At 32.2% G+C, this 27,564-nt stretch overlaps 1 protein-coding gene across 1 annotated transcript in view; it reads left to right on the forward strand.

The window, feature by feature from the left end:
- Nucleotides 1-27,564, forward strand: part of LOC106878173 (uncharacterized) — a 1,399,830-nt gene that overhangs the window by 57,055 nt on the left and 1,315,211 nt on the right. The gene's annotated exons all lie outside the window — the stretch shown is intronic.

Below are 27,564 nucleotides of genomic sequence, written 5' to 3' on the forward strand. Positions count from 1 at the left end.
ATACATACGTAGTACGTACATACGTACATAATACATACACTCATACATACATATATATATATACGTACATATGTACATCCATCGATATGTGTATAGTCAACTCCACCGTTATAAGTAGAATCAACAAACAACTACTCCATCTATTGAGAGATGAACATTATTTCATGTAGACAGTGTTAAAATAGGAGTTACTAATAATTTCATTCCACGAAAGAATAAATCCGCAGATTTATATAACGTGATTTGTGTCCTTAAAGGTATGTTGTATATATTTGCCGAATTACAGTGTCTTTGTGGCATTAAAATGTTAGTAGCTCTTGTTTGAACATTGTGTGTTTTATATAGTGTGTATGTATGTACGCATGTACGTGTATGTATGTGTGTGCATTTACGATCATACTTCTTTATACATAAAAATTTAGACGCATATGTGCGTGCGTAAGTAGTAGTAGTAGTGGTGGTGGTGGTAGTGGAGCTGGTGGTGGTGTAGTAGTAGTAGTATTAGGAGTAGTGGTGGTAGTAATAGTAGTAGTAGTAGTGAAACGTTAGATGCATTGACTACTCATTTTCTTCGTTTCATACTGCCTGTTAATTTTGTTCTGCAATATATGAAATTTAGATATAACGTAACAACAATGAAGTTTGATTAGATACTGTCGACAACAACCTTCACCGGCAACTATGTATTCTCCAAACTCATATCCAGTACCATTATTATCATTTTAGATTCTCTGACAATGAAGAGCATTTATTAAAATCTTACAAATTCTTCCTGTCGGAAGGCATCAGTAATAGACATGAGCTGTTGTACCGCATAACCTTAAAGTTGCATTCAAATTCGATCTTTTTGACAATTTCAATAATGTTTCAACACATTTTAACAATATATTACAGCACTCAACATATGTTATGCATCTAAATATACTATGTAAATGTACTTGTCAAACATTTCAATTTTCAAATGTGAAATAGTTTATATAAGTTATTTGAATATTATTTGAATAATGTTATAACCTAATTTATTTCTCATAGACAAGAAAGCTAAGTACAATGTAAGCTAATGACTAAATACTGATTAACATCTGCTTTTGTCTGTAACGTACATTGAAACAAACGCTAACAATGTAACATTGTCTTATAGCGTTCGCCTCTCCTTTTTTCCTGGTTTACATGAATCGTATTTTTTATATTTATCAGATTTATGTAATACTTTAAAAGTTAAATATTAAAATTGTAGTGTTGACGTTATTTAGGGTATTTAATGTTTTTCATTCGACCTTGGGTGGTGGAGGTTTGCATCAGGAATCCACGCTGAAGTTTTTTGATGTTTATGTACATGTGAAATTATCTCTCCGCAAACAGTAATCAGAGATGAATTTCACTCTGCATAGCTAATTTACAATTTTTCAAACTAGCAAATGTTTATCTTTATTTATTTGGGTGTATTTAAGTATGACTTATTTGACTTAAACACAACCAACGGTCACTCACGATTGAATATGGTAATATGTTCGGTGCTTCCCAAAATTGCTTTTGGCGCCTATAATACGAGAAAATACAGATATACTCACAGTTCCCTGACCCAGCGATACCTTGAAGCTGACAAACATAGCTGAGAAGAAAAATAACTGTCATTACCTAACAAGAGCTCGCTGTAGCTGAATACAGTGAGTAGAGGGAAGCATCTTCGAATAAAAAATTAAAAACGCTGTCTGGTCGAAGAGTTGAAATTACAAACATGATCGTAAGCTGAAAACTCTAACCATAATGTTTGGTATCTGACTATGATTCCAAAGCATTGTGTCATGATACGATTGAACATTCTCCACGACTAGTTGTGGAACATATATTAAACTTTAATGTGTTTACTAATCTTCAAAGTAGTACCAATAAAAAAATGTAATGCAATAGAAAATTGTTGTTTCTTATATATATATCTAGAAAGTTCTTTGGTCTCTTTTTAACTAATTATTTTTATTCATACGCTAAGAAGTCCATTCTGGAAGCAGATATACTTCAACCAAATCGATTTTTTTTTTTCGAACATAAATACATCCAAAATCTATCAAAGAAGACAGATGTGAGCACCTGCTTCTTTGAGAAACAACGGAGTTGGAGAACATTAAAGAATCGTATGTCAACATTAGAAACAGAAACATGCTCAATCAAAGCATTAACTTATTAGCATCTTGTGTATTTTCATACCTAAGTTATTTCTCAGTTTGCTACATTATTCCAGTCGACTCAGATGTAGAAATAAGTTGTAGCGTCACTGGTGCCAGGTTGTATAGGAGAGGGGAGGAGAGGGGACGCTGGCACGCTGCTGTTTCACAAACAAACTTGCACGAACATGTTTATCGGTGGGTAACTTTGTAGGTGCAATCCCATGACCCTTTATGACCGAAGGCGGTATTTAGCACTTTTACCTTTTACTACTACATCAGGAATATAAACACATGCACAGTTATACACACACGTACACACATCATGCATCCCTTGCGAATGAAGAAAGTTTTCAAGCTATTTGAGTGAAATTATATATCCTACGAAATAACTCTTAATCACTGTATATTATAAAAAACACATGCGTATACATCTGTATAGATGCGTGTGTGCAAGGTTTTTATATAACAGATTTCATTTCATAGTGCTTATAGTTATCAGTTTCCAAAGTACTTATTCTAAATTAAACTCTTTTAAATATTGTATTTAATAGGTCAAAAAGAGACTTATATATTCTATGATGATGCAATGTTAGCTTTTAAAATAAGAAAACTACGAAAGGTATTCATATCAGGATAAAAATATATCATCATGTTACTTAAAGGAATAATCGCTGGAAATAGGCCGAACAGAAAGGTGCCATGAGTGACAAAAATATCGTAGTAGGGAAAAGAAGAAATAGGGAAAAAAATAAATTGTTGTAAGAAGGAAAACGCGATAGGATTCAGGGAAGGAAATTTGACAGCACTAACAAGGAATACAGCAAAAAAAAAAAAAAAAAAAAAAAAAAAAATAGAGCGTTCGACACGAAATCACGCAAGTAGTGAAATATCGAAAGCGTGTACCTGTGACTTGAGAGTGTCAAAGTAAATATGTAAGTGACATGACGTTCGGAAAACGGAGGGAGTGCAGAGGTAAAGGATATGATTTGCATGTGTTAAAGTTAATAAGAAGTTTGTAGAGAGAAAAATAACAACAAAGCTACAGATGTGTATATAATAGGAATAAGTAAAGCTGACACTCACATGCGCGCACTAACAAACTCACATATTGACAACAGAAGGGCAACAGTTGATGTGCATATATAAATAAAGCAAAATGTTTAACTGTGCAGAAGATTCGATTCTCAAGGAACATATTGGATTCGTTTTAGAATCATAAAGAAAAGAAATTTTCTGAATTTTCTTGCGAATCATTATTCAACAACATTAATTTTTTATCACATAAATTAGAGTTAAGAAGACATATACAATTTCACAGGAAATTTACAATACATGAAATTTTCTGCAAGGTGTCTCCATAGTTGTGCGAAACGTTTCAGATAGAATCTGTCTATTAAATTATTTAACATTTCAGAATGCATAAAAGCCACCTGTTATTCTCCTTATACGATGTTTCTAAAAAAAATCAATTCCTAGAAAATAAGAAATTCACAGGATATATTACTCTTTCAAGTTCTTTTTACTAGTAGAGGTGCAGATCTTCTCCTCAACCGAGAAAAATATCTTAGTTTGATATACCTATAACTATCGTTATTGGACATGGACAGACCGAGGAAATGAGGTAGCGTTCATTGTTTTATTTGTTTAAGAGATTAATTCTGCTGAGAGTACTGGTTCCGAAATGCCAATTCTGTTAAACTTAACTAAACAAAACTCCACTTAAGCACGATACAGCAAATAATTATTGATGCACTCACCACCACGTTGTCACAAAAATTAATTCCCTGTTGAGCTTCATTGAACTTGATAACACGGGGGCAACTTTGTTTTTTTAATGATTGTAGCAGAAATTCAATTGTTGAGTATACAATTGTGTCAGCATCAAATTTTCCGGTAATTATTTGTGATGGTTTTATTGTACATAGCATCAACTGGACACACACCTACTGTAGGCTAAAGAGAAATTTGAGATATTATTTTACTAAGGAAGTTTGGATGAGTAGAACGTATGTATTGATTATTAGGTGTGTATTACAGTTTTACTGTCCTTCTTGAAAAGTATATTGCTCTACTTCATGGAAAATATGCTCTATTAAACTGCTCTTAGAGTAACAGTATGCAGGCTGAAACCTTATCTATTAGACATATTACGAGAAAAGAAAGAACGAACAGTATACATAAGATCAATCAAGAATATGAACGGTCAGGCGGACAAGTGGATATTAAATATACCAATCTATTGTTTAGCTCCCTATTAAAGCACGGATTATGCGATGGTTTGTTATGGACCATGACTGCCGAAGTTAAATTCAAGCCTCGCTGAGTACTACGCTTCACAATCGAAAAAATGGGAACCGATCGATAAAATTAGTCCTGAAGTATATAAAATGAATGAAAGTTAAAAAATATATATTTCAGCATAGGCAGCGATCAATGAATAAAACCGGTAAATACAAATTATATACACACGCACACATATATGTATGTATGTACATATACATATATTTATATATATACACGCATATATATATGTGTGAGTATGTATACATATGTAATTATATGTATATATATATATATATATATATATATATATATATATATATATATATATATATATATATATAAGAGTGTATAAAATATTTTTATACATAGGCGTAGGAGGGGATGTGTGGTAAGTAGCTTGCTTACCAACCACATGGTTCCGGGTTCAGTCCCACTGCGTGGCACCTTGGGCAGGTGTCTTCTACCATAGCCTCGGGCCGACCAAAGCCTTGTGAGTGAAAGAAACCCGTCGTATATATGTATATGTATATATTTATGTGTTTGTGTGTCTTTGTTTGTCCCGCCAACATCGCTTGACAACCGATGCTGGTGTGTTTACTTCCCCGTAACTAAGCGGTTCGGCAAAAGAGACCAATAGAATAAATACTAGGCTTAGAAAGAATAAATCATGGGGTCGATTTTCTCGACTAAAAGCGATGCTTCAGCATGGTCGCAGTCAAATGACTGAAACAAGTAAAAGTGTATAGAAGAGACACTTAACGCTAGAAAGGACAATTAAACCCAAACGACGGTGGTTCGGATTTCAGTTGCCCTTTCAAGCATGTACGGTGTCCTATCAAAGGTTTCCTCTCTATGTATAAACCATTTTATACACTTTTGTATTATCAAAAGATATGGTACATCTTATGACTTTTAATTATGCATGCTAAGCAATAGTAATAAATTATTTTAATTTATTATCCTCATATTTACGATATATATATAATCATGAAATATGGAGGTGAGGCTTTAGACATGCATAATTACAATATTGCTTACTATGTAAAAATTATCCAGTTAGACTGCAAGATGTACACCTACACAAAAACAGGAACAGACATACATACATAAAACTAGCAGGCGAAAGTGGGGAAAAGATAAATAGAAACACGGGTGTATGCCTGTTGATTTCTACATATATATGGAACACATACTCACACACATTCACACATATACATATATGTACCTATGTATAAATACATATACGTGTGTGTGTGTGTGTGTGTGTCTGTGTATGTGTGCCTGTGTTTGTGTGTGTATGCACAATGTTTATGTTCGGCAGTTTTATGGAGTTCTTTTGAAATGTTCCTTTTTACTCAACTCCATGTATACTTCACACACATACACGCACGCACGCACACGTACACAGACACACACAAACATATATATGTATGTATGTATGTATGTATATATATATATATATATATATATATATATATATATATATATATATATATATATATATATATATATATATATAATTCTCCTTTCACTTATTTTATGCAGATTCATTCATTTAAAACTCCACAATATATTGATTCCATGATCGATAACATGGCATATAGCCAAATAAAAATTTTACTTGAAAAGCCTGATCCTTTCCCTGTGACATAAAAGTGGTTACAACTGTTCCATATTATTACCCACATATTCAGCATTATAGTCTTACTGATCACGAAAACCAGCGTCGTCGTAATCATCTCCTTCGCATTCACCACTATTTCTGCATGTGATGAAGTAAAATCGAACAAAAAGGAAATGGATAAATAAATTTAGAAAATAAACAATAGTAAAGACGAGTTAATCAAAGTGAAATACCACTAAAACCATTGATATATACTCTATTATTCCACTATCCCATTGTTCGTTTTAACCCATCTGAACTGAAGAAAAATATATCCGAATACGCCACAATGAAATCTGTGGTGAAATAGTATCTATAATTCTATACAATATTACATATACATATATTTTTGTCTGTGTATATTTGTGTATGTGTGTGTATTTGTACGTATATCTTTATGTGCGTGTGTATGTATGTGCGTGAATGTATGAGTGTAAATATATATGGATAAATATATTATCATATATTTGTGTGTGTATGTGTATGTTTGCGCGTGTGTGTATGTCTGTTAAAATGCTAGACAAAAAGCGTGCTACATTGTTGAACAGAAATATCACAAGCATTTTGTTTTCTAGTAGTATGAATGCTGTTGAAAACTGCTACCAGGAAACTAAATTTTCGACAGCAGTTGATGTCTTTATGATCACTGGTTGATTTTTCACCGAAGGGAATTCCGAGTGTTTATGTCTGTTTATCTGACTCTAACTTGAATGTAATCTGCTTTAATTAAGAAATTTCTTCCCTATTTTTAACCATGATTCTAAATCTTTCTCTGTCACTCCTTCATTTGTCTCCTTCTCCTCGCCCAGACATGCACGCATATGTATTAAAGTCTGGAGTCCAGAATGGCCAATCCACGGATTTTTAGCAATGGATATTGTAAAGATAAATATAGCAGTATATAGACATTTAGAATTTTGTGTTCAATATATGGGCAAAGAAAATAATTGTGAACCATAACTGAGAAAGAGACGGGCACCATCAAATTACTTGCCTATGGCAATATGGCATAACTTACTGAACGGAGCGCGGCGCGTGTTATCTTTGACTCTCCTATTATCTCTTTCTCTGGCTATTTTGATAAATGTGATAAAGACCCCAAACGAAAATGAAAACTATGTACTAGTTGCTATGTACTTTGAAGACGGTATCCCGAAACAGTTTTATCACTCTGGGAAGTACAACTAAGTTACAACAAGGTGATTTATTTTCGGAACTATATAAGTATTTTTCAAAGAAAGTGGACGCAATACTAAAATTAACAACTGCCTACATTTTTCCCTACTCACATGAAATTAACAAGTGAACCGTCAATGTGAAAAACCGCATTGCAGTTAGCTGATGATGTAAAATCGTGAGGTGCAACGAACCTATAAACCAACTGCTGTGAATTGCTTAAAAGGGACTACAATAGCAATAAATTTACCAGCGGTTATTCCTTGAATTAATAGCTCAAGGAGCGGGAACAGTAAACAGAAAACATGTTAACACCAAATGGGATGACAACACTGAATAAGTAGAGAGAAATTCTTCAGCTTCTAGAAACAAAGAACTGACTGACTCAGATTTTTCTGAGAGTGTTATATGCTAGTTGTGTGTATGTTTGTAAGCCATATTTGTCTTTTGATATTTAATCGTCAAATTAATGAAAAACGAAATGCTGTTAATGAGAAAGGAAATGTTTCTGTTTACCTCGCCATCATTCCGGTTATCTTCGTTTTCAGACCCTTATATTTAAGTGTTTGTTTATTTGTAGGATAACTTATCTCTTTGGATAACTCCGAGGAACATTGACACCTGAGGTGTCCCTGAAAATATAAATAATTATTTAAGAAATAAATTCAAGATCTTAGCTGGGATATTATTATTTTACAGAGTGAGGATTCCTTCTAAAAAATGTCCAGCTTTGCGCACTCCGTGTTTTCAGTACTCCAGTGTGTTTCATTTCGAATTGTTCCGAGACACATACTTGTGTACCCTCTTTTTAGTGGTGTCTTCAAATTATTATAGTTTTTCCGATATAATACTTAAGGGGGAAATGTTATATTATTGAGTATAAATCAAACCAACCGTATTGTTCATCTTCACAAATTGCCTAACATGATTTCAAACGGCTCTAATTTCAGAGTGAAATAAATATGAACGGATATTCTTTTGTATATAGCTAAGAATTCATAACTAACACTATAATGTGACGAAGTGGTATATTATTTTTTGTTTCTGATGAAATGTCATGAAGTATTGGTCACAGCTCTCTGCACCCGTAGTTCAAATCCCAACGAGGTCAACTTTGCTTTGCAGCCTTTCACGATCGATATATGTAATGCAGTGAAGTAGTCAGATCAAATACTTTTTCCTATCGCTCACTTCTCTCTATCTCTCTTTATCTCCCCCCGCGCTCTCTCTTTCTCCTTCAGTCATCTATGTTATGCTTTAGCAAGGTTATTCACAGAATGATACTTAAATCAAGAATGGAGAAAAGTTGACCGAAATGTTATCAATATCTTCCAATAGAAAAAAAAAATGTTATGCCACTGTAAACTCACACGTCTGCACGATACCGTTCGATAGCACAAAGGAAATAATAAAAAAAAAACATATACACTATGTAGGTTGGCGATTAGTTTATTAAATATTCAAAATGTTGATAAGAAATAAAAAGAAAAAGTTGTTGAATAGTTTTCACGGAGAAATGAAACCTAGTGATGTAAATATTATTTAATTTTAGATAAAACATCATACTTTGCCGATGCCATGTTGATACGTCTTGAAATATATTTATTTATAATGTATGTGATAGACAATGTTACTGTTAAGCATGTGGAGATTGTTTTTACTTTATCCAGGAAAGTTCTTGTATTATGAATCTACAAAACTGTTCCGCACCTATAAAATACTCTGAAACTAACTCATGTGACTATTCTAAGAATGTTATTCTAAATTGTCAAAAGTGCTCTAGCAAATTGTAGCAATTATACGTTCAAAATATTGATAATGTTGGTACAATATATATAAATAATATATTGCAATGAAAAGATTTATTTGAATATCGTGTAAAATTGTTAAACGGCTTATATAAGGGAATATAACGTTCGATGTTTTCCTGTCAGAAATTACATATCTCTGCCCAGATTGGATTTCTTAACATACAGTATGCATCACATACTACACAGATCATGCGCAAAAGCAGAAACATATATATGTACATACTGACACTCGGGTGTCAAAGAACATGTAACTATATATTACGGATATTTTATACATATCCATATCTACATACACATATTTATACATGAATAAGAACGTATATATACATACATACATACATACATATATATATATATATATATATATATATATATATATATATATGTGTGTGTGTGTGTGTGTGTGTGTGTGTGTGTGTGTGTGTGCGTGTGTGTGTATATATAAAATTAGTATGAACAGCAGTTTGCAATATTTCCCCAAATGGGAGAATTGCAAATGTCACTAAATGCGACTAGGCTGTTAAATAATGCCTACATTACTAGAAACAAGAGCTAAAATGCTCTAATGCTGTAGCTAACACACTAGAGCATTTGTGTATTTTAGTCCTTATTTCTAGCAATGTAGGCATTGCTTAATACCCTAGTAGCACTTAGTGACATTTTAATTTTTTCTTTTTGGTGAAATCTTGCAAAATGCTGTTCATATCGTTTTATATATACACATTAGCAAAAAGGATCCAATTATTTGGATGACAAAAACATGAATATAGATGGCAGAGCGAGTCCAGAAAAAGCCGAGAGCGAGGCGGCTTAACTGACGAGGTGACCGAAATTGCCGAAATTGACGCCTCAGTATTAAGTATTTTCGATCGGGACTTTTGGATAATTATCGTCCTGTTAGTGTATGCTTTCATCTATGTGCGTTAACTACAGCATTAAAGCGTTTTAGCTCTTATTTCTAGCAATATAGTTGTTTTCAAACACCCTAGTCGCATTTAGTATATATATATATATATATATATATATATATATATATATATATATATATATATATATATATATATATATATATATATATATATATATATATATATATATATATATATATATATACATATATGTATATATATATATATATATATATATATATATATATATATATATATATACATATATGTATATATATATATATATATATATATATATATATATATATATATATATATATATATACACATATATATACATGCATACATATATATATATATATATATATATATATATATATATATATATATATATATATGTATGCATACAAACAAACATATCCTTGTAGGTGTATTAACATGTGTCTACGTATATATTTGCATGTATACACACACAGATTGATAAATAGAGAGAGAAAGAAGTAGATAGATAGATAGATAATAGATAGATGGATATAGATACATACTTAGTTACACAATTGTTTGTCTTATCAATGTGTCAGCACGTGTCGCAAGTACGAGGAATAGAATACAGGGGTGGCTAAAATGTTATCTAGACTAGATGAAAAAGGACAGAATACATCTAACATTAACTGCCCATTTTTTACTTGCTTCCAAATACATATTGCCATTCTATGGTGTTGTTAGTTGCTATAGCTATTCATTGATAGGAACAGATTTATTGCCAACATCGATTTCGGAACTTCTATCTCTTGGGTGAAATATTACCAAGTTTCACATAAAATATCACACCTGATCTGAAATAGCTCAAGAAATATACGTCATATCATCATAAAATGTATTTGTTGTTGTGCTTCATGATATATTTCTTGATAATAGGATAAAATTAGCTGTTTTGTTTTCGTCTTTATTTATTCCACAAACGGTATGAAATCTATCAATCTTCGCTCTTGTTTCTATATTTCATAAATTTTGCTTCGTGTGTAAAACCTTTGAATTATGACTCGTATATTGTTTATGTAACCACGTAACAGAAATTTGATTTATATTCAGAAGGGAAACTTCGATTGACTGGCACAAAGTGTATGACAGGTATTTAGCTATTGACTTTTAATTTGAAAGGAACATATTGATCTTACTTAATTCTACCTAAGTTTGATCACTATATTTGGAAATATAGTCTTGTTAAATTTGTTGTGAAGAAATACAGCGTAAGTAACAAGGAGAAAGTGAGACATTCCTATATTTCTCATGAATATTCTTGACTTAATATTACCATTGTATTATAAGGTAGAGAGCTGGCGGAATAGTTGACACGCCGGGCCAAATGCGTAACGGCATTTCGTCGCTCTTGATGCTCTGAGTTCAAATCCCACCGGGGTTGACTTTGGCTTTCATCAATTCAGCGTCGTTAAATTAAGAAACAATTGCGCACTGGGGAAAATTAAGTAACAGTTGCGCACTGGCCATGTACCAAAATTTTAAACAAATATTACGAATGTACGAAACATATACCCTCACAGATTAATGCGCATTAAGAGTGTTATGTTCTGCTTTTCCTTGTATTTAACAACAATAACGATCTTAACCGAAAACAAATTACTGCGTGGCACCTTGGGCAAGTGTCTTCTACTATAGCTTCGGGCCGACCAAAGCCTTGTGAGTGGATTTGGTAGACGGAAACTGAAAGAAGCCTGTCGTATATATGTATATGTATATGCATGTGTGTTTGTGTCTGTGTTTGTCCCCCCACCATCGCTGGTGTGTTTACGTCCCCGCAGCTTAGCGGTTCGGCAAAAAGAGACCGATAGAATAAGTACTAGGCTCATAAGGAATAAGTCTTGGGGTCAATTTTCTCGACTAAAGGCGGTGCTCCAGCATGGCTTCAGTCAAATGACTGAAACAAGTAAAAGAGTAAAAGAGTATCTACAAGATGAACTTGAAAAAAAAAATGAGTTTTAGGTAGAAGTGAACGATATTGAAAAGGGCCATTGCTATCTTCGTTGCTACATATATAAGAAATATATCACGGTAGTTTCTGTTTACAGACATGAAATACGTCTTAATATGAAGCGAACGGTGATTTATTTACTAATATATTTGCAGATTGCAATCCACATAAGAAATTTAGAGAAATTCCATCGTTTTAATCCTCATAGTATTTATTGTCTTATATCTTATTTTTATGTGTTCTATTTGTAATACTAGCCTCACCTTTCTGTTACATCCTGCAATGTTGCTTAGTACTTTTTCTGACAATGTTTTATTACCATATTCACACATATACACACACATATATATATATATATATATATATATATATATATATATATATATATATATATATATATATATATATGTGTGTGTGTGTGTGTGTGTGTGTATGTGTGTGTGTGTGTGCGTGTGCGTGTGTGTGTGTGTGTGTGTATGTGTGTGTACACGGAAATTTTATCCAATCAATCCAGTAATTATAAAAGTATCTTCAGTCTTCATGTAATCCTTTCTTCATTATCTCACAAAAATCCGAATCGAGAAAGTTACACGAGCTATTTTTGAAGTTTCAATTTCCTCGAGAGAGATATGGCAAAATGTATACATGTATCATTTAATATAAGAAATACATATATATATATATATATATATATATATATATATATATATATATATATATATATATATATATATATATATATATATATATATATATATATATATATATATATATATATATATATATATATATATATATATATATATATATATATATATATATATATATATATATATATATATATATATATATATATATATATATATATATATATATATATATATATATATATATATATATATATATATATATATATATATATATATATATATATATATATATATATATATATATATATATATATATATATATATATATATATATATATATATATAAATAAATGTGTGTGGAGGTGCAATGGCCTAGTGGTCAGGGCAGCGGACTCGCGGTCATAGGATCGCGGTTTCGATTCCCAGACCGGGCGTTGTGAGTGTTTATTGAGCGAAAACACCTAAAGCTCCACGAGACTCCGGCAGGGGATAGTGGCGAATCCTGCTGTACTCTTTCACCACAACTTTCTCTCACTCTTACTTCCTGTTTCTGTTGTGCCTGTAATTCAAAGGGTCAGCCTTGTCACACTGTCTCACGCTGAATATCCCCGAGAACTACGTTAAGGGTACACGTGTCTGTGGAGTGCTCAGCTACTTGCACGTTAATTTCACGAGCAGGCTGTTCCGTTGATCGGATCAACTGGAACCCTCGACGTCGTAAGTGACGGAGTGCCAACAACATATGTATATATGTTTCTGTATCTATATAATTGCTCATATGTGGCTGACTTTGCCCCTATCAATTTCTCTAACTCTCTCTTTCTTCTAAATTTTCAAAGTAATTGTGAAGAAATGAAATATACCGTACTTCATCAACCAGTGCCTTCCCTTACGATGGATGATTTTTCAGTGAAAATTCTGCATTGTTTTCTGTTAACTATCATTGGTACTACTAATGTCGAGACTATTGGAAACGCTTCTAATTTCAATAATTATGGCGAAAGAGGAAGAATGGTGTTGTTTAGAGAATATACGAGGAAGAAAGGCGGGGAGCTGGCAGAAACGTTAGCATGCCGGGTCAAATGTTTAGCGGTATTTCGTCTGTCTTTACTTTCTGAGTTCAAATTCCGCCGAGGTATTCTTTGCTTTTCATCCTTTCGGGGTTGATAAATTAAGTACCAGTTGCATACTGGAGTCGATCTAATCGATGGGCCTCCTCCTCCAAAATTTCTGGTCTTGTGCCTATAGTGGAAAAAAGTATACTGGAAAGTATTAGTAAAGGAAAAGACATACGAACGTGAACGAAGTGTAAGACTGTCTAACTACGTGGTCTTAGATGAATTCGAAATGTCTGCACTTACTGAATTTTCCAAGCAGTGGTTGAGTGTCTGTTTATAAACATAAACTTACTCTCTATTAGTTTTCATTCTATGTAGTGCAGAGATCAAAGCTTTCGTATTTAAAGGTCTACATATATGTGTGTGTGTGTGTGTGTGTGTGTGTGTGTGTGTGTGCATGTGTGAGTATGTGTATATCTCTGGTGGACTAACAAACACACACACATACACATACATATTCGTGTTTGAGTGTGATTTTGTAATATCCGTGCAAACGAAGTAAACTGTTTCATATGTAAACTGAATGTTTTCAATGGAAGTTTAAATAAATAACATATTTCATCTAGTGTACAGCAAGTTTTATTCCAGTAGATTTATTACTCAAGGAAGATTAACTTACGTTTCAGCAGGTATGTTTACAATATCGGAACATATTATGCTACCATCTTCAATTTATTTGCACCCAACAATCGACAAACTTTCTTAAAAACAAAATAAAATGAAAAGCAACATCAATAGCAGTGATGCAAATAATAATAATATCATCAACAAAATAACATTGTTTAAAATATCTTTTTTTTTGTGTGTGTGTGTGTATTCGATCTTGTATATATTTATGCATTTATTGTATCTAACACAGTAAGTTAATGTTTGTTCTTGGGTGGATTCTTTCTTTTTTTTTTTGTCTTACAAATGATTTTCCTTCTCACGCATTTATCGGCCTTAAGCAAATGTTTATCATTGAGTATTGGCAATGATACATAAGACGCTGGAATATGGTGCAATATTCTCCGTTTCTTCAGCAAATTTAGAATAGTAGATACAAGAAACGTAATAATGAAAAGACTACACGCACTTAAAGTAAACGAATAGCATCAGCATAATAAGGAATATTTGTATCAAAGATGACATCAAAGAATATCAAATAATATATCCTTTCTTCCATAAATACAGTATAGCAGTTTTTCTCTTTGTTGCTTCGTTGCCATACCAAGAGATTTTCGCTTTCGGCAGCGTTGTTTTCATCCCTGTTCCGTTCACATTTACCAAACTTCAAATATAGGAAGGAAAATATAAGAAAAGCAACAGCATTTATTCTTCAAACAAGTATAACTCATAATATTTCAACATTTATTCTAAAGTTGCGCCTGATAAATTCGTGCTATTATCATTTGGAGTAATTGCTAAATATCTGACTGTGAAATAATTCTGATAGTTTGCTCTGATATTCCTACATAGATCATGATTTTATGAAGCAATGTTTGCACTAAATTGATATTTTCGTGCATTTCTTTTACGGGGAGATATGTTTTGCCAAATGTAATAGTCCCAATGGGGGGAAAATGACAAGTGTTTCTCAGGTCTTACTGGCTGTGTTTAACTTTATTGTGACCTGGCACTATTGTAGCAGTAAGGTGATCAAAACAAATGTCCGTTGGCATTTTTCATAATGAAATCCTACTTCCATACATGATGCTGTACTAGATATTTCATGCAAAGTCAGCTTATGATATTGCAGATAACAGATAGATTAAAACAAATTAAATTAATTCGAGGATTAGATTACTATCCGTGAGGTGTGTTTCCATGAAATTGCTATCACAAATTTTAATTACTATCCCAAAGGTTAAATATATTTAGAGTACCACAGTTCATCTTTGAGATGTCCCGGACATGCTAGCAAGAACCCAAAACTCTGGTACTTTCTATCTCTCTCTCTCTCTCTGTCTGTCTGTCTCTCTCTCTCTCTCTGTCTGTCTCTCTCTCTCTCTCTCTCTCTCTCTCTCTTTGTATATTTCTGTAGACAAACACATACGTATATATATATACATGTGTGTGTGAGTATATATATATATATATATATATGTATATATATATATATGGAAAGATAAATGAACAATGATAAATAGATTGCATGCTTAGCTATAACATCTTATAAGTTTTTAAAAGTTTTTATCAACAGGTTAATGTATAAAATATAACACACACGTGAAATCATGCATACACACGCGTACACACATACATATATATATTGCCCAAACACACACACGCCAATATACACATACGCCAATATACACATACGCCCCCCCCCCACACACACACGCCCACATATATATAAACATAAATCTTGTATAAACATATATTAAATTCTTTTAATCTATCCTCGTCATAAATATATGTAAACGTCGGGAGCACATGAAAGCATATCGAAGCTTCATAAACCTATAAATAACGGTTTCAAATTTCGGTACAAGGCCAGCAATTTCGGGACAGGGGTTAAGTTGATTACATCGACCCCAGTGCTCAAATGTTACTTAATCTATAGACCCTGAAATGATGAACGGCAAAGTCGACCTCAGCGGAGTTTGACTTCAGAACCTGAAGACAGACAAAATGCCCGTAACCATTTTGCCGGGCGTGCTAACGATTTTGCAGGCTCTCCGGCTTATAATGATATAAATGATAAGCTGTAAATATCGGGTTAAAGGCCATTGAGAGCTGCTTATTAGATTGTTAGTAGGAGATTTGTGTTCGAGTCCCACGGACAGCCCTCGGATTTTCTACCCAAGGTTTTTTTTTTTACTCAATATTTACACGGTATCATTTATTTATAGCTTTACCATATATCGAGATTTACCATTCTGAAACTAATGATTTTAAAATTGAATTCAGATTGTTTGTATCGCAAAAGGCTTATAATAATCCGCAAGAAAAGAACCACAGAGTGCAACTCAACATAGAGAATAATGCAACAATGTTTTCGAAACAATTACATTGGGAATACATTTCTTATCGACAATTATGATCAATACCTTTGATCAATATTCCTTTTCAACACAATTTTGCGCAAAGAAATGACGTAAACACAGGCGCTTAATTAGGAAATGGTTAGTATTTTATTATTTAATTGCTTATTTTCTAACAGAATCGTTAATTTCAATTGCGTATGTAATCGAATTCTAAAATTTTCAATAAAATCGTACTAAAATGATCTATCCATCATGAGATATTACTCTGTTCATTAATAGCGATTTCTATTAAATATATCTTAGTTGTCGGTTTACCAATCCTATGAGTAACATTCCTGATGATAATGATGATGACGATGATGATGATATATCTTCATCATCATGATCAACATCATCATGATCATTATCAACATAATCATGTGTATATCTGACTTCGTGTATTTGTACCCAAGTGGTACAGCCAAGCTTCATTTTGATGGCATGCAGATTCAACAGCAGCAGCAATATGAATGCCCTCACGCAATACCTTGCACTGACTCACATGGCTTCTGATCTTAAATGGTTCAAAGTGTTAACATGTACATGTTTTGTCTAAGTCTAAAAGATGTGCTACAACAAATTTCTGCTCGATACTACAGATCTGCTTGTCAGTTGGGCATGTCGCTTAGTGGCTGACGATATGTGTGTCTCTGATCATGAGCAGAAGTAGTGAGGGAACATCATAGCTATGTGTTGAGAGGAATTCTTTGGGATTTGAATAATTTCTATCTGAAAACATGGGTGTATCGTTCAATACCGTTGAACAACTATTATTGAGGAACCTTTTGAGAGGAATGGGCCACTCGACCAGGAGAAAATTCTAACTGTCGCTTGTTTGTAACTCGTGCTTCATTGAGTAGTATCTATAAACATATGTATTGCTTACGTGAATGTTCTTTCCTCTAGTATAGTGTATCTAAAACTATATTATCCAACGGAGACTAATTTCCCTACTGTGTCTAGGATGTCGAATGACGAATTAAAGAATTCCGCGTCAGAAATTCTCATATTCAAAATTGCCAAAAAGTACTGAAATATTTTCTTAAAATGCCTTATGCACACGCACACACACGCACACACGCACACACACACACACACAAACACACACACACTTTCTCTCTCTATTTCTCTCTCTATTTCTCTCTCTCTCTCTCTCTCTCTCTCTCTCTCTCTCTCTCTCTCTCTCTCTCTCTCTTTCTGTCTCCTTATACATAGATACTTACATCCATGCATACATACAATATGGTGGTTGTCTACTCCTTATGCAGGGTCTAACCATCTCCTGTCCTTACATCTTAGATGTATCATGGCGTCTGATGTGGATTTTTAATCCAAACAATGTTTTGAAAAAATAGCCACATACATTGCATATCTGATTTGGACCATTATGAATAGCAGTTCATTTCTGATCTTTGTGGATCTTGAAATGTATTTTGAGGGGTCCGTTAGATTTGCAGACCTTATGATATACACAGCATTGAAAGGTCTGCACAGATATATAGGCAGAGTAATTGGCGGAGGTTCGTTTTTCAGGAACTATTAGTTCTAGTTAGCAAGGTGTTGCTTTTCCCTGAAAAAATATCCTCGTTACTGAGCGGTGAAAAAACCACGACTTTATAACCACACTGTGCAATCTAATTTGGATGTAGTCTAGATTAGTTTACATTTTGTACTATTTGTTTAGACAGCAATGTAGTGCGATGTGTGGGGTAAAATATGCTCTGGCCTTTAAAACTATATCAGATGAAAAACTATATCAGTACAGTTGATAGGGAGGGCTGTGAATTAGAACGAAATTGAACTTTGAATTAACGGAAACCCAACCAAATAATCTTCAGCGGTAAATATGTTATTTTAGTGCATCTGACACATTAACGATTATGTTGACTAAAGTTCCTGATTTCCAATATAATCAATACATCAATTAGTTAGCTCAAGTAAACGGTGTATTAGCTTAAGCAGCTGGAAATATCAGAAGCGAAGCGTAATCGTGCGTATAGGGAATTTACAACATAAATGCAGCTGGCTTCATATTATTGCAAACAATTTAATCCATTCCGCCATGAATGCTACGACGGATCAGTTAATGTCGTCATATAGCTTTATATGAAAATATAAGTAATAGTTATAGATATGCATTATATAAATGTATTATACATGAATATATATATATATATGTATATATACATGTATGCATATACGTATATGTGTGTGTATTTATATATATGTGAACATGTATGTATATATTTATATATATATATATATATATATATATATATATATATGAATGTCTCTCTCTCTCTATATATATATATATGAATGTCTATATATATATATATATATATATATATATATATATATATATATATATATATATATATATATATATTTATATATATATATATATATATATATATATATATATATATGAATGTCTATATATATATATACTTATATATATATATATATATATATATATATATATATGAATGTCTATATATATATATACATATATATATATATATATATATATATATATATATATATATATGAATGTCTATATATATATATACATATATATATATATATATATATATATATATATATATATATATATATATATATATATATACGAATGTCTATATATATATATACATATATATATATATATATATATATATATATATATATATATATATATATATATATATATATATATATATATATATATATATATATATATATATATATATATATATATATATATATATATATATGAATGTCTATATTTATATATATTTATATGCATATATAAGTATATATATTATTGAATTATAATTTTGTGTTTGCGTATGTAAATATGGTGTATATACGTATATATATATGCCTGTATGCATGTACGTATAGATGTATAGAGAGGAGGGTAATATGAACAGTGTGACGACATGGGTTTGTTGTGATCGATATAGGCGGTGCAACACGTCCAGTTTCATTTTAAGTGGAAAGTGTAGAAAAGTCGATGAAACGTCCAAGCATGATCAATAATAAACCAAGTTCTGATTGAAGTAAAATGCAAAATCTACGTGTATCATTGTGTTAGACCGAATATACGAACCAGAGAGCCCAAATCAAAGAAACATGTTTCTGAGAAACAGAAAGCCATTAGCACAGTTAAATATATTGCTCCTTCATCATGTGAGTCCTCATTCACATAGTCAGATATGCCAAGGAAACTAAATTGTGTACGCCATTAAAAACAACTTTCCTGTCACTAATCTTCCAATACGTAACCCAGGTTGCAATTACTAATATATTAAAATCCACACTCAATAGTTTACTCATTAACCGCATCCAGTTGTCATGACTCCAGCTGTCATGTCTATATAAATTATTTCCCCGTTATCTTGTTATTATTATCTATCACAAAGCAACCGCATCGCAAAAAAAAAAAAAATACACAATCAACTACACTGAAAGCATTTCCATCATGGTGATTCGTACTTTTAGTACAATTATATTTGAGCGAACGATTCTGTGTCATGAATCCTGTTTCATTATTCACGACAGACAACAGAATTATTTCCATGATAAATGTGCGTTGGTCACGTCTACTCATCACATTGGTCTAAATAAATCCTAATTGTGTCGAGATTATTATTGTTGTTGTTATTATTATGATTATTATTATTATTATTATTATTATTATTATTATTATTATTATTATTATTATTATTATTATTATTATTACTAGTAGTAGTAGTAGTATTACTATTTATTAATATTATTTGCATATTTTCTTTAAAACACTAGAAACTATAGCGTGATGTGTATAACCTGAATGACCAAAGATTCTCATTTATAGGGGAAGCAGGTGATATGAAAATGTTTCAAACTATTCATACTTAAGTATTCCTACTATCTAAAACTGCAAATAAGTAATTTATTTGATGTAGTATTAACTGCTATTACTGTAGTAACTATCTCGCAACTTGTTTTTTTTTTCGTTTCTTTTAAACTTATTTCCCAAGAAGAAAATATACACCCGAATGACTAAATTTCGTTATGGTATATCGCAACTTTCCTTTGTAAACACACGTCCCTCACCGTGCGTTAAGTTTCATGAAAATGATTCAATCAAAGACTTGTGAGAGGATTCAGCAGACGATGAATGAAAGTGCGCGCGTGTATCTGTATGTGTGATTGTGCTGGTGTCTCTACCTCACTGCTTCACAATCGGTGTTATTTATTTACATCTTCATAATTTGGCTGTTCGGCAAAAGGAGCGATAGAATAGGTACCAGTTTTTAAAATATTATGTATTGGGTCTGATTTTCCCCCACTAGAATCCTTCAAGACGGCGCCCTATCATGACCGTTGTCTAATGAATGATGTAAGTAAAAGAAGCCAAAAATGAGAGAATATGCTAAACATTATTGTTTTTGATTGAAATACTTGAATATCATTCACGTTTTACCTCTTCTGTTTTCTGTCTTTTTCGAACTTTTACGGCTGGTTTGTACGATAGGTGATGACTTCAGTTTTTTGCTTGCACGATCCCCAAAATAACAAGTAAGGATAACAATGTTAACAACACAGAAACGTCTGGTTATTGTAATTATTCAATTTTTAATGTTTCAAACGACCCATGATAGATTTTTGTCACGGCAAAGATCAAGAGTAGAAAGATAATTTATTTATAACATAAAATATTGATAAAGCTCCAGACTGTGTCACTACCACTAAATCGATTTTATATATTCATTGTTATATAGAATTTATCTCTCAAAACAATTTCATGTATTTACGCAAAACAGCCATTCAATAAGAACAAAACTTAATGTTATCTTTTCCATTATTTCTAGATACAATTATACCTGTCATTTTTAGAAATGCATTAAATAATTAGTAATCAAGTATAATTAATTAATGTCTACATATCCATACATCAGTCATATTGCTTGGTTATTATTCATTAATAAAAGCATGATGGCATAGATTACAATCATTACGGATAGTTAGTATAATTTTTCTAAACACCACTCTGCTGCTGCTTTTATTATTGGACGTGCAAGTCTATGTAGAGACCAAATATTCTTTAATGTCTTTCTATATCTAAATGATCAAGATCAGCTCTTATGTTTTATTCGAGGAATAAAGTTAGCTGCAGTGTTGACTGTACTAGATATACCATCTCGCCAACCGACCTAAGAACTTACATGGCAGATTCTGACATGAAATAGAAATATCATACGTGGACGAGTTGACTATGAATGAGTGAGACTAGAGCTGTGAAATTTTTCATGCAATAATTAACCATCTTATTAACTGCATTGTCATTTTCCAGGTATACCGAGATCTGACTGTTCAAGGAAGACTTCAAAAGTAATTACTAGTGACTTCTCTTTAATATGGTTATAATTTGACATCGTGATGTTATCAAGTACCTTCAGAGAGAGGAGTTTAGCCTTCAAAAACATTCATGCTGAAATCCTTGTAACATTAAGGGATGATGTTCAAGATTTATCAATAATGTAAAGAGGACAGCTGAATTTAAGGGGAAGGGGAAATCTTAAAGATGACCCAAGAACTGGACGTCCGGCAACTGCTACCACTGAAGGAAACATTAATAATGTTTAATACATGGTGAGTGATGATAGGCAATTTACTATAATATAACCGATGTTATTCGCATATCCCATGAGAGAGTTGATATTCTGCAGAAGGAAATTGGCACGACAAAGGCCTCTGCTCGGTGGGCGCCAAGTTTCTGCCACCTGATTAAAAGCGCACCACGCTGATCACATCGCTGGAAAAAATTGATATTATTTTAAGTAGATCCATCTGGTTCTTTACTTTCAATCAGAGATAAAGAAACAATACACCATTTGAAACATCCCTCCTCACCTTCTCCGAAGAAGGCCAAATTCATTCATTACCTAAAATGCAATTGTGTTTATTGGCTGTCTTCAAAAGCGCCACGCTATCAATGGAAAGTGATTTACGAAGTTACTGAAGCAGTAATAAAAGGCTTTCTAAGCACTACAACACGGGCAGAAAAATGTAAAGAACCTCATGGTGTTGAAAAGTAACGCTTATTTGCCACATTCCACAAGAATATGTTGGTCAGGTACTGAACTTTACAGCCGACTTTCGTATGCAGCACATATCAAGTATTAGAAATATTGCACTCTTTTTATTTTACGGAATATTAATATCAGAGCGTTGTTTAACAGTCAGGGTTGTTTGAGAAATATCTGTAAAATGTAGTTTGAAAATTTGAGAACGTGACATACTTTTATTAAGACGAGTGTGGTGTGAGGAGAATTAATTTGTATTTATAGAAAATAGAATGAAATTTAGTTTGCAGCTGTAACCAGAATGAAAGGAAATAAATTAGGATTCATGTGGGTATAATTGTAATCTCTCTGCATCTGTGATTTATCGTATGCTGTCGATGGTAATGGTTCTAATGAGATTATAAATGACACAGCCATTTTAAATGCAGATGTGTTTGTATGCTTTCTGGCTGCGAGAGATGTTTTTAAATATTATTATGGTAGTATACACACTGAAGTAGATGTCTGTAATTATTACGTCGTAGTTACACATTGAAAGAGCTATGGAAGTTTGAATTTGGTATAGCAACAAATTCTGTTCTTCACGTATCTAAATGCTCTTTCAGGTTTCCAGGCTTTTTCGATGAGTAGATGATCTATGTATGAAGTTTGTATTCAACATTTGAGGACGCAATGCGCTTTGTGTTTTTCCTCCAGTCTAGTGAAGCTTGATTTCTTAGTAACATAGCCAGCGCCGGTACAATGTATGGTGGATCTAGTGGGTTTCCTGTACCGCTGGTATTATTTCATTTTCTAGTCAGAATATGATCCACGAAAGTGTGTATTTGTGCGCACGATTTTCGTTTTTTTAATTTATGCCCCTTTTTGTTTGTGTGGTATAAAATATTCGATGTTAGCTCATATTTTACTTTTCTTCGAACTCTCTCTCTCTCTCTCTCTCTCTCTCTCTCTCTCTCTCTCTTTCCCTTTCTCTTTCCTACCATCCCTATATTTTTTTCACTCACAACTACGTTTTGTCTCTCGAATGAGAGTGTGTTTTATTTAAATATGACCTTCAGAGCTGATTAGAATGTTGTTACAAAATTTAGTATGTGGCTTACATTGCCCGTTTAATTTTCCCGGAAAAAAATATACCTGAACACTATATCAGTATTATTTGTCTGAATGTTTGTCAATTTCTGATTCAGAATAGATATATAAAATATCTGATTTCTATTTACCTACCTTCACCTGCTCCAAGTACTATGCAATTCAATGCGCGTTTAGGCATGGCATGTACAAAGAAAGATTATAATTTAGAAGAATTTATTCTTGTAAAATATTGTATCTTGCACATTTCACAGCATTAGCCTCATTGTTTTAAAATAGTTAATTTCGTTTTATGATGCAAAGTAGGCCGTTGACAATGAAAATAAACATTGCGTTGTATAAAGTCTACATCTGAATGGTTTCAGTTAGCACAATAAAAGTGCAATTTTTAGATCACTTTGAGGCGAATTAATCCGTTTGTTTAAATAGGACATTGCCAATAACTAAACTAATAATTGCTTTAACACGCCAATTTATGAGACGGGAAGAAAAGGTTTTAAGCAATTAAGTACAAATATGTGGCAGTAGATTAAATATTATAATTGTGAAGATGCATTGCGATTATATATAGACTTCCTTTGAAAATACTGGGCGTCGTTCCAAAATTGATGTTTACCTGAGATTCTTCAGGAATCTCAGGTGAACATAATTTTCTAACGAAGCAAATAGATGTTATTGATTTGTAAGAACTATAGAATGAATTAGAAAAAAAAAGAATGCGTTTTTCGTAAACACAACACACTAATACAAAACCATCAAAATGTGAGTTATCAGCTCTGAAGTACATACAAAGACTTTTAAAATCCGTACATACAAAATAAATGACGAAACAACCTAGATGGAAGATTCAGATCATCATCATCATCATCATGTATCTCTCTTTCTCTCTCTCTGTATATGTGTGTGTACGTGTGTGTGTGTGTGAATATATGTATGTATAAGAATACATTAAGATTGCTCTACTAGCAATATTAAAAATATGCAATTAGAATGGGCGGAATATAAAATCAGTGTAGAATGTTATAAATCCATATGGAAGGTTATGAAACCTTATGGTCCGACTACCGTTTCTGGGGGCATATTGGCCCAAAGATATAAAAGTGGCCAGACAGTTGAACATATAAATCCCTATATAGCACCCGAATCGGATCTGGACAATAATCCTACCACAGCTATTAGGAACTCTTCTAGGTTAAGTAATTCTAAAATGATGACAGTCTCCCGCAATCCTGATTACCAGATAATGTGTACTAGTTCCAGCATAACCATTTATTCCAATTCTGTTATAAACTCCGACGTAGACCAACCCTTACGACGACATGTCAACACCAAGTAACCTCAAGAGGACCATACTCTAACTACCTAACAAACAAACAAAAAACAGTAAATATCGAACATTCTATTTATGGGTTCTTGAAGGTTTTTGCTTACACAAAAATGTGATATATAAATACATTGTGAGGACACCCAGCTACCACCAGGCAATTATATATATTGGGACTACAGTAAACTTTAAGCCTAGATATCGTGCACGTATTAATTCGTTTGTTAATCCAAACACCAAATATTCTACTTCACAAGCTACACATATCCATAATCGTAAAGCACAAGCTAACTATACAGTACAAACTATCCTGGTCACTAGTAACAGAAGATTCCCCTTACAATTCATTTACACGTAAATGTAAACCCTGTATTAAAGGAGCATTAACTATTCTGCGTATGTATAATTCTTGAATGTTAAATAAGTTTTCACATGTTATCTTCTATTTATTATGAATTGCAATAGCTTGTATGATATCTTCTCCTCTAATCCTCCACCTCTAATATTATTAATAGCTAAGTCTTAACATTAATATGTCCTCCATTCCTACTACTCTCTAGAAAACATCCCCAGCACCTACACCAAGCCTAATAATAAGTGTAGCGCTTTATAAGGTCTGTCAACTTTGAATTCCACCACATCAGCATAACAAATGTAAACTTATCAGTGGAAAACTTCCCTGAAGAAGGAGGTGGTAGTATGAATTAATGGACCTTAAAATCTATTATATCTTCGGACCACAATGCCCCCAGAAACGACCGTCGAACCTTCCATATGGATTTATAACATTCTACACTAATTTTATACTTCACCAATTCTATTTCTATATTCTTAATATCGTTTTCATTGTATGCAGGACTATATATTTTAACAATCTTAGTATATTCTTAGTGCATTTGTATTTACATATTGTAATGTATTCATCTATATATTTGTATTGCATGATTTTGTGCACATAATTTTTGTAACGCAATATATTTTATGATATACTTATTGGTAACCAGTTTTTTGTTTCACATCTTTATTTTCCTATTTTTCCTATGGCTCAAATATCTTGCACGCTTCGATCTATATAGCGAAAATTTATCTCTAAAAAATAAATTGTCGGTTCCGCAAAAGAGACCGGTGGAATAAGTACTAGGCCTACAAAGAATGAGATCTCGGTTCGATTTGTTCGACTAAAGCCAGTGCTCCTACATGGCCGCAATTAAATGAATGAAACAAATAAAAGTGTAATATACATATATATATATATATGTATATATATATATATATATATATATATATATATATATATATATATATATATATATATACATACATACATACGTGCATATATATATATATATGTATATATATATATATATATATATATATATATATATATATATATATATATATATATATATATATATATATATATATATATATATATATATATATATATATATATGTATATATATGTATATATATATATATATATATATATATATATATATATATATATAACACGTTCATATGATTCAAAAAGGAAACACATAGGCAACTTAAGGCACACTAAATACACATATTCAGTTATTTTCGAGTACACAAATAGATACATACGAGAGAGTGATGAAAAGGCACTAGCTTAGGACAAAAGAAACTACACAGCTACCAATTAATTGTGATTTTATTCAGCATATTCCTCTCGCAGATTCAAACTCTTATTCGGCAGCCCTTCATGTTTTCTACACCCAGTAAAAGAACACGGAAGGTTGGGCCTCCAACTAGGCCTTTCGCGACACCCTTAAATCCAAAAGCGTTTTAGCACCCCCTCGTATATAGATAGAATTACTAATTTAAGGACTACGTCGTTTGCGTGTCGATTCCAAACAATTCAGTATGCAGGTTATTGCACCTACCCCGTTGTCATATGCTAAATTTGGGCAAATATCCGGGAAAGTTATCTGAAATATAATTTCTCTTACATGAAATAAGAGGTATTTCTTGACATCAGTGACATAGGTGTTTAGTCACTGGGCAGAACTAAATTAACCTCTCAATTTCTGACACATATACTCACATGCACAAACACACATATATACAGAAGCATACACACACACACGCACACAAACATATATGTATAGGGCGTGCCCAATGTCAGGCACCAAAGAATTTGACATATCAATAATAATAATAATAATAATATTAATAATTTATATTAATAATAATAATAATAATAATAATAATAATAATAATAATAATAATAATAATAATAATAATAATATCATCATCATCATCATATTCATCATTCATTTAG

Source organism: Octopus bimaculoides, chromosome 8 (assembly GCF_046866305.1).
Source record: "Octopus bimaculoides isolate indiv1 chromosome 8, ASM4686630v1, whole genome shotgun sequence".
Classification (NCBI taxonomy): domain Eukaryota; kingdom Metazoa; phylum Mollusca; class Cephalopoda; order Octopoda; family Octopodidae; genus Octopus; species Octopus bimaculoides.